The sequence below is a fragment of the Formica exsecta genome, unplaced genomic scaffold (assembly GCF_003651465.1).
Source record: "Formica exsecta isolate Colony F162 unplaced genomic scaffold, ASM365146v1 scaffold72, whole genome shotgun sequence".
NCBI lineage: Eukaryota > Metazoa > Arthropoda > Insecta > Hymenoptera > Formicidae > Formica > Formica exsecta.
This window is the reverse complement of record NW_021853485.1, coordinates 6,268,198-6,278,585: the sequence shown is the minus strand read 5'-3', so window position 1 is coordinate 6,278,585 and position 10,388 is coordinate 6,268,198. Positions and strand designations below refer to the sequence as shown.

Here is a 10,388-nt window from a genome sequence, read left to right as displayed (position 1 = left end):
GAAATATATATTTTATATTGAAAATTAAAAAAACAAAAAAAAAACTCAGTGTTACTGCCATTCACTTAATGCTTACTGGGATTCTTTTGCCTTGCAATGACTAATAAACGTTAACAATTTGATGTAAGATGATGGTACTTTTACATCGTATCTTTTACATTATGCTCTTTCATGCTAACAGAACCGAATCAATCGCCCGTCGACGACTCATATCTCTTTATTAAACGTGATAACTACGGTCAAACAAATAGTCGAGTAGATATTATCGAGTCGGTAGATGTTATTATCGATACGCGATACGTGTTACATAGATTGTGTGAACAGCGATAAGCTGGATTGTCGTTGAATGTGAGATATGTCCGTAGTGCTTTCTAAATATTGATTTATCGTCGCTCTTCTCTTTCGTCGCTCTGGAAAATAATGGTTTTTTAACGTTGTCGAATCTCAACGTACTGCTAAAAATATTTTAATATTTTAATAAACCTTTGCAAATTGCGTTGACGTTTAATAACAAATATGGACAAAATACTGTTTTACATCGAGATCAATTATTGAAAATGTGCCGAGCAAATATATTCTTTTTAAAATCCATCTTTTAATTTCTCTTAATAGGTAGAGATTGAAAAATCTTCACACACAAAATTAATTGATTTTAGCTTATCATTTTTCGGGAGATATAAAGTGAGAACTAATTTATGAATAAGTGCATGTTGTGCGCCAAGCAATTCTCGTTAATTCGTCGAAACGAGTTTCGACAAAGAATGACTTGACTGCTACGTATGATTTCGGAGATTTCGTCGTTGCTGCTCCGAATTTATTCGCCCTCGATGAATACCGAGGACGAAGCGTGTCGAAGAAGGGTCTCTCGCCCTCAGCATCGATCCACCAGGTGTTCTATATAGGTTTAAGGCGTAATTGTCGAGGGTCGGTCGTGGATTCGTGTCAATGCGGAATCTCTTTTATGTTTCTCCTCACTAAGAACGATTCACCGAGACGAGATGCTCCACCGTACAAACACATTATGGCAAATACCATAAAAGACAATGCGCGCACGCTATTAGGTGCAAAGATAAATAGTTATGGATGTGAGAACATTTTCTGAGATTTAAAGAACGTAGCTATATGGAGCTGTTGCAAAGGCATGAAAAAAACTATGCGAGATTGCAAGCAATTGAAACAAATTAATATTTCAAATTAAATATTTAATTATAGAGAATGTATTACGTCTGTAACGATAATAAATATGCAATCAGAGCTTTTCAATAAATTTTTGATATTATCTTTTTTTTTCTTTATTTAATATCTACGTATTTGAATCATATGAAGATCTTTTTGTCCTTTTTTATATATAGACAATTATTAAAAAGATACCATAACATTATGTTAAAATCCCGCGATAATTAATTTAATGTACGCGCAGTGAAACGTAGCGGAATTCCCAGTGACTGGTGATAAATGCCTCGTTAAAAGTGCAACACGCGGCGAGAAGTGAAACACTGTTAGCGGAGTGACCATCGCCCACGATGAGCACTCATTTTCCGCGAATGGCATCGTCGGGAACCCTGCTGGCTGGCAGGAACCGAGTCCCACATATTTTTCAAGTTTCGAATACGTGCGCCAACTACGAACTTTCACGTTTTCCCGAGCGACGCGTTTCCGCGAATATGCATTTCCCTTTTCGTATGTGCGCCTGCGGGAAAGAGGAAGAAGGAGAGAGAGCATAAAACTTTTCCGCTCGTTTACGGACGCTCGGAGGTTTTCGCGTGCAATTTCTTTGCCGTTGAGTCCCGCTCGCGCATATTTTTCCACACTTTATTCGCGACGCTTAATGGTCAAAGACGCCTTTGGCATTTAAACGCGCATTATAGGCCGCATAACCGCGTGCGAGATATGGTGAAGGCTATAAAAGCGACGAGAGCCTTAAAACGTGTCCATGTAATTTGATGTTTACGGACGTTATTAAAGTGACCGCACCTTTCCGTCGATTATTATTAAATGGCGTTACGACTGTCTTCCCCTTTCATTCATTATATATAAAGCGGATCTTTATAATAAATTGGGTTCGAAATTTTGACTTCTCATTCGCGAAAGCAATTGATATCATTCAGTGAGTTGGAAATAATAGGACGATTGTCCTGCGCATAAAAAAGAAATAATTTTGTAAATTATTTATAAATGGAAAGAGAAGAAACATTATGTGAATTATTGAAGATTAAAATGATATAGATACAATAAAATACAAATGATATAGATACAATAAAATAATGACTAATAAACGTTAACAATTTGATGTAAGATGATGGTACTTTTACATCGTATCTTTTACATTATGCTCTTTCATGCTAACAGAACCGAATCAATCGCCCGTCGACGACTCATATCTCTTTATTAAACGTGATAACTACGGTCAAACAAATAGTCGAGTAGATATTATCGAGTCGGTAGATGTTATTATCGATACGCGATACGTGTTACATAGATTGTGTGAACAGCGATAAGCTGGATTGTCGTTGAATGTGAGATATGTCCGTAGTGCTTTCTAAATATTGATTTATCGTCGCTCTTCTCTTTCGTCGCTCTGGAAAATAATGGTTTTTTAACGTTGTCGAATCTCAACGTACTGCTAAAAATATTTTAATATTTTAATAAACCTTTGCAAATTGCGTTGACGTTTAATAACAAATATGGACAAAATACTGTTTTACATCGAGATCAATTATTGAAAATGTGCCGAGCAAATATATTCTTTTTAAAATCCATCTTTTAATTTCTCTTAATAGGTAGAGATTGAAAAATCTTCACACACAAAATTAATTGATTTTAGCTTATCATTTTTCGGGAGATATAAAGTGAGAACTAATTTATGAATAAGTGCATGTTGTGCGCCAAGCAATTCTCGTTAATTCGTCGAAACGAGTTTCGACAAAGAATGACTTGACTGCTACGTATGATTTCGGAGATTTCGTCGTTGCTGCTCCGAATTTATTCGCCCTCGATGAATACCGAGGACGAAGCGTGTCGAAGAAGGGTCTCTCGCCCTCAGCATCGATCCACCAGGTGTTCTATATAGGTTTAAGGCGTAATTGTCGAGGGTCGGTCGTGGATTCGTGTCAATGCGGAATCTCTTTTATGTTTCTCCTCACTAAGAACGATTCACCGAGACGAGATGCTCCACCGTACAAACACATTATGGCAAATACCATAAAAGACAATGCGCGCACGCTATTAGGTGCAAAGATAAATAGTTATGGATGTGAGAACATTTTCTGAGATTTAAAGAACGTAGCTATATGGAGCTGTTGCAAAGGCATGAAAAAAACTATGCGAGATTGCAAGCAATTGAAACAAATTAATATTTCAAATTAAATATTTAATTATAGAGAATGTATTACGTCTGTAACGATAATAAATATGCAATCAGAGCTTTTCAATAAATTTTTGATATTATCTTTTTTTTTCTTTATTTAATATCTACGTATTTGAATCATATGAAGATCTTTTTGTCCTTTTTTATATATAGACAATTATTAAAAAGATACCATAACATTATGTTAAAATCCCGCGATAATTAATTTAATGTACGCGCAGTGAAACGTAGCGGAATTCCCAGTGACTGGTGATAAATGCCTCGTTAAAAGTGCAACACGCGGCGAGAAGTGAAACACTGTTAGCGGAGTGACCATCGCCCACGATGAGCACTCATTTTCCGCGAATGGCATCGTCGGGAACCCTGCTGGCTGGCAGGAACCGAGTCCCACATATTTTTCAAGTTTCGAATACGTGCGCCAACTACGAACTTTCACGTTTTCCCGAGCGACGCGTTTCCGCGAATATGCATTTCCCTTTTCGTATGTGCGCCTGCGGGAAAGAGGAAGAAGGAGAGAGAGCATAAAACTTTTCCGCTCGTTTACGGACGCTCGGAGGTTTTCGCGTGCAATTTCTTTGCCGTTGAGTCCCGCTCGCGCATATTTTTCCACACTTTATTCGCGACGCTTAATGGTCAAAGACGCCTTTGGCATTTAAACGCGCATTATAGGCCGCATAACCGCGTGCGAGATATGGTGAAGGCTATAAAAGCGACGAGAGCCTTAAAACGTGTCCATGTAATTTGATGTTTACGGACGTTATTAAAGTGACCGCACCTTTCCGTCGATTATTATTAAATGGCGTTACGACTGTCTTCCCCTTTCATTCATTATATATAAAGCGGATCTTTATAATAAATTGGGTTCGAAATTTTGACTTCTCATTCGCGAAAGCAATTGATATCATTCAGTGAGTTGGAAATAATAGGACGATTGTCCTGCGCATAAAAAAGAAATAATTTTGTAAATTATTTATAAATGGAAAGAGAAGAAACATTATGTGAATTATTGAAGATTAAAATGATATAGATACAATAAAATACAAATGATATAGATACAATAAAATTGAAGATTAAAATGATATAGATACAATAAAATACAAATAATATAGATACAATAAAATAATAATTAAATAGAATATGAAAAATTATGATGATCCGTTAAACAAATAAAATCTTTTATGATTATACACATACATATAGATATACATATACAATATGATTGTAAAAGATTTTATATATTTAACGGATCATCATAATATAAATGTATATATAATTTTATTGCACGTTTTAATCATAAATTATCTGTCTATTTTTCATATCACATTTTATTTAAATTTTATAATTAAACTATGAACTGAAAAGTGTTAATTGAAGTGTAGCAAACTTTCTTTTAAAAAGAAAAAAGGAAAAGGAAAAAGAAACGGACAAAATTTAGCATACTTTTATTGACTCTTTTATTGACAATGTATAAGTTTACGTTTGCACATAATCTTATAAGACTATTAATCCACTGACAGTGCATATTTTTAATTTAATCCGCATTATGGGCTTTATATTAAGACGAAAATTGTCATCCAATAAACAATCAGCTATATAGCTTGAAATATAAAAAAAAAGTATAAAATATTCGAGAATATCTAGTTTAGACCTATTCCAAATTTTATGATTTGTAATAACAATATAACGCTTATCTCGAAATGACACCATCGTCTCATATATTATCATAGACATAAAACGATAAACTCAGACATATGCCATATATTTTCTGTAGTATTGGGTGAAACTTTAATAAAAAAAAAAGGGAAAATAACTAGAAGTGAAATGAAAATTGAAATAATATTCTTTTACTTTACAATAAATTAATAGTTGCACTTTTCCTCTGATACTAAAGATAACAAAAGAAAAAATGACATGACATTTTTTTTTCAAGATATTTAACATATTATATATAACCGATGCCTATCTTTATACATGTCTATAAATGCAATTGCAGTTACATCTGCGAACAATTTTTTCCATCAACAATGTCATGTATTCAATTCTTGAATGAGCCAATTAGGCGAAGGCACTTAGCATTAAATAAACCGTATGTTTATTCAGCAATATAATCATCGATTTTTATCTGACTTTTATCTCGCATTTATGTTCAATGCTATCTCTAAATTAGTGAACAATATAGAAAGACCCGATAGCCGCATTTTGAGCTAATTTACCATTAATACCGCCGAGAATTAATCTACGTAAAACTACTGTAGAGCCTTTTCGAATTTCTAAATAAAAGTCGAAACTAGGCAGGCGTATTTAACGCTAAATGAGTGGCGCGAACGCGAGCTATTATATCCCGAGAAGACTTCGTGCAATTTGAATTTCAAAAATGTTGTCTTGAAGCTGGTAGTAGTAACTAGAATCTAGAGAGAAACGTCTTTTGGTGGCGAGTCGTTTGCGAGTGTGTATCTCGATTCTCTGCTTCTTGGCGTCTCAAAAGATCGCGCAATTAGTCGCACCGGTGAATAGGCGTGCCGGTAGAATGATTCCTTTTGAACCTCCTCGCCACACGTTTTCCTTTCGTTCTTACCCGTAGGCTATTTCTGGCCAGAGACTCGTGCGAGATTCATCGGGCGAATTCCTGGCACGGAATCATCACGGGTTTCACAGTTTTCGTTGAAGACTAATGGATAGACTACGACGTTGTAAATGCATAGTTTATTGTTCGACCATGTCATATAACACGCGAAATAGTTACGTGTGTAACGAGCATCCGGTAACGTTTTAAAAATAGGTTTTAAGTCTTTTCATATCTGGACTTTTGGAAAAAAATAGCAAGTTTGTTTTTATTGTTATATTAGTTAATATTATTATATAATTTAATATTATATATATTTTAATTTTTTATTTATTTTGTTTTATTATTATATTAGTACAGTATTCATTTTTTGAATTTGGCAAAATGTACGAATATACTAATAATAAAACTTTTCCACGTACAGTTTTAACATCTAGTTGTTATAATAATAAAAACGGTATATTTAGATTATCGATTAAAGTTTATTATATATAATTTCGTTTCATTTTTATCTTGTCTTATTAACGAGAATTCAATTGTTTTATCTGAATTTATTATTCTCTCATCCGTATTTATCGTGCATAACATATTCATTTATCGCGTTGTTAACAATAATAATTTAAAAAATCGGATTTTTCATCTTTATTCTCTCGGTATATAAAAAATGTTTTTCCACTTCAATCAATACAATATTATATGCGTAGGGGGGTCTAATCTCTCTCCCGTGTTTCAATTTTAGTATACAAACTCTAAACTCAATACTGCATAAGCTGCAATTGCGCCGATATTCCCCTTGAGGGAAGAATCATCCTGACAAATGCAGCTATCACGCCAACCACGCGCTCAGCCGTAGCGGCGGTACCGAACGGCGGCGTCGTTGGTAGAATTGGTGGTGGTAGTGGTAGTAGGAGTGGTGGTGGTAATGGTGGCAGCATTGTGCGCGATGGAAGGGGCGAACGTTGGCTCAGTGAACGCCAAGAGCTCAAGCCGGTATGACGTTATATACGAAACACACACGATCGTAAGTAAACGCGATATCGAAAACGTTTTCGTGACACGAAATATTAAGTGATGGCGAGAAACAGCTCTCTCTCTCTAACAAATCTCGCATCTGTTCCTCTCTATAACGGCGATATCGGAGCGTGGATTTGTTGCGTGTGTATGTGTACATAAGCGTCAGTCGAGTGGTGGTGGTAATGGTGGCAGCATTGTGCGCGATGGAAGGGGCGAACGTTGGCTCAGTGAACGCCAAGAGCTCAAGCCGGTATGACGTTATATACGAAACACACACGATCGTAAGTAAACGCGATATCGAAAACGTTTTCGTGACACGAAATATTAAGTGATGGCGAGAAACAGCTCTCTCTCTCTCTCTCTCTCTCTAACAAATCTCGCATCTGTTCCTCCCTATAACGGCGATATCGGAGCGTGGATTTGTTGCGTGTGTATGTGTACATAAGCGTCAGTCCGTCGCGTGTGTTTGTATATTCGTTCGCACATCTTCGGCGACCGTTCGGGTCTCCTCGGCTCGTCCGGCGACACGGCCGAACAGCGCGAGTGTTTGTGTATGTGTACATATGCGTGCTTGTCTCCTGCGCACGTACACACCGGCGTGAAGTTAGTGAGAGTTGTGCGTACGTTGTTGGTGCCGGTGCGTCGTCGTTGTATCCGCTCGTTTTTTCTTATGCGCGAATGGAGTGAGTGTGTCCGCTGTTCCCTTCTTCTTCGCCGGCCAATGTGGATACGTAAATAATAAAGTGCGTTCGGCTTTTGCCGCCTTCTTCGTTCGCAAATTCTCCTCTTCGTGCTTCTCTTCGTCCTTCGTTCGACAAGAGGGCGAGAGAGAAAGAGAGAGAGAGAAAGATATAGGATTACCGTCGCGCATGGGACAAAGGATATCCACACAAGCGTACGCACACACAACGTACGCGGGTCCATGTACGTGCACGCGACATACGGGATTCAACGGTGGCGGCGCGGTGGCCCCGCAGGATTATTTATCGACCTGCACAAGGTATACTATTGTGAGTACGACTTTCGTATGCCGACGATGACTCTTTCGTTGCATCGCGACACCCGTTAGCATCGTTAGTAAACTGTAGGGCCTTTAACAACCGGTCATAAATGAACATATATGATTGATCTCGTCCGTAAAAATATGTTTTTTTTCCCCCGTTTTTGGGTATAGGCTGGTTTCCGAGAAGAGCTCGAGAAAAAAAAGCTATACAAAAATAATATGTAAAATAATATGTATTGAAATTTGAAATCTATTCGCGTGTGTGTGTGTGTGTGTGTGTGTGTGTGTATTTCTTAGCAAAATTTCGACTTTATATAACCGAATTTATTCAGACTTGCAAGACTTTGTTGGAATTAAATTTTAATCTTGTATGACGAGAACGTATTAAGCTTTGACAAATTTAATTTAAAACTTGGTTGTTAAAATATGTGTAATGTTGAAAAGTTATAAGTTACATTTGGCCTTTGATCAAATTTTCAGTCAAATATCACAACTCCGATTCATCACGGAGTATATTTTTACCATCTCTTTTAAAGAAAATTAATTTTATATTTATATTTCCCAGTTGTGTTTGCATTTTAGACCATGTTAATAGGTCCAATGTGAGATATCGACTTTGCATCAACTAATATTAGATAATTCGTAGAAATTGAAATTAATTCATTTGAATGAATTTTAATGAGATTACTGGGTATTCTCTTGACGAGGTAATTAATTATGTAAATTTGATTGGATAAAATTCAGGAAATGACGGGAATAACTAAAAACTCATTATGTTACAATGCAATGTTTCGATGCGATATTTTTGATGTTACGTTTTACATATTGATGTTTCACGCATCAATAAACAGATACATTCAGCAGCTTCAGCATTTTTGTATCGAGAGATAATAAATTCCTAAAATATATTTCGCAGTTTTAACTGAAAAGGGAAAATTAAAAATATAAACAAGCAGGAGAGAGAATTCGAACGATTGTTCGATGATGCGAATTAATTATTTAAATATAAACCGATGATATTTCTGTACAATAAAATTATTAGCTGTCCTGATACTTTCAGAAACATCGAATGCATACTCAATAATTTTTTTTTTTTTTTTTTTTTACACAAACAGCGCTATTAATATTATTATAAAATATTCCACTGCTATTAAGCTCAATCGATCGATATTTATTATTCCACGCAAATAACTTGCGACTGCTCGATCTCGGAATACCTGTTCGTTGCATTTTATAAGCCGATTATTGTTTGCAAATTTATAAAGGGAAAGCAAAATTTTTTGACTCCGTTAATAGGTATGGTTTACAAGATGTCGAGTCGTCAAATATAAATCGCTCTTTTCCAATATCTCGCTATACTTCCGAGCTACTTACTTATTAAAGGGCATTACCGGACTTATCGGAGCATATAATGATGCCACAATGAAGGAGGGACTTTAAAAGCAGACGCTCGTAACGCGTGCTGCTCGTCCGACGAGCCATGTCAGTGATGCGCGATTTTTTTTTTATTATTACTTTTTCGTTTTATTTCGAAAGGCCACTTTGCAATTTTTCCTTTTAAGTACTCGCTTCAAAGCGATAGCGAATATACTTAAATATTAACATAACAAGCTCCGTGTTTCCTGTTTTTAATGTTTGTCGTTTGTCGCATTTGTCACGAAATTTACTGTTTATCGAAATATCTTAAAGTTATTTATAACTCATTATTTATAATTTTTTGTCGATTTGTAATTAATTGTAATTATTTAGAGATTACGTGACTCGTAATCTCTAGAGAAATGTCATGTTGAATATAATATCAATTATATTTAATGATTTGGATCTCGCAATCACTTCATTAGCAAGAGATAATAATTTCCGGAATAAGTTAAAATAATAATTATTTATATTATTTATATTATTTATATAAATACATTATTTATATAAATACATTTACATTACAAAATTGATATGTAAAATATTATTAAATTACTATTGTACATCAAAAAATGTTATAAACAGTATACATATGATTCTATAGTCTATAACGGTTTGTGAATGTGTGCCGTACTTGATTTTTTGACATATTGAACAGCAGATGTGAGCCGTTTTTTTGTCGGTACAGAACATTCGCAGCAATTCACATAGAATCGCGGCTATCATCGGTAATCGCGCGGTGTAAGTTAACAACGGTTTAAACGAAACAACTAGACCGGCAGAAGTCGAACGCGAAAATTGCCTCTGCTGCTTCGTTTACCTTTTTCCTTTTTTTTTACGCGGATTGTGAAAACATTCGATATAGACTTAATAGTTTTACTAGGCATTTTTGAGGTGCTTTTCATTTTTTATTGTTAAAAAAAAAAAAAAGAGAAAAAAAGGAACAGTTTTATACATACATAATATATATCGTGCTTCTATTTACTTTACGTTTTTTTTTTTTTTAATTTTTGAGCTACATTTTC

The 10,388-nt window shown here is 35.3% G+C and overlaps 1 protein-coding gene across 5 annotated transcripts in view; it reads left to right on the top strand.

Moving 5' to 3' along the window:
- LOC115243698 (zinc finger protein 608-like) overlaps positions 1-10,388 on the top strand; it is a 169,542-nt gene that overhangs the window by 49,881 nt on the left and 109,273 nt on the right. Inside the window, exon 1 of one of the 5 annotated variants that reach the window (XM_029820874.1) lies at positions 7,177-7,944. The exons of 3 other annotated variants lie outside the window; for them this stretch is intronic. The gene's annotated coding sequence lies outside the window, so the exon portion shown is untranslated. Of the gene's footprint in view, positions 1-7,176; positions 7,955-10,388 lie in introns of those variants that run through there. One more of the 5 variants, XM_029820872.1, reaches the window with a different exon arrangement.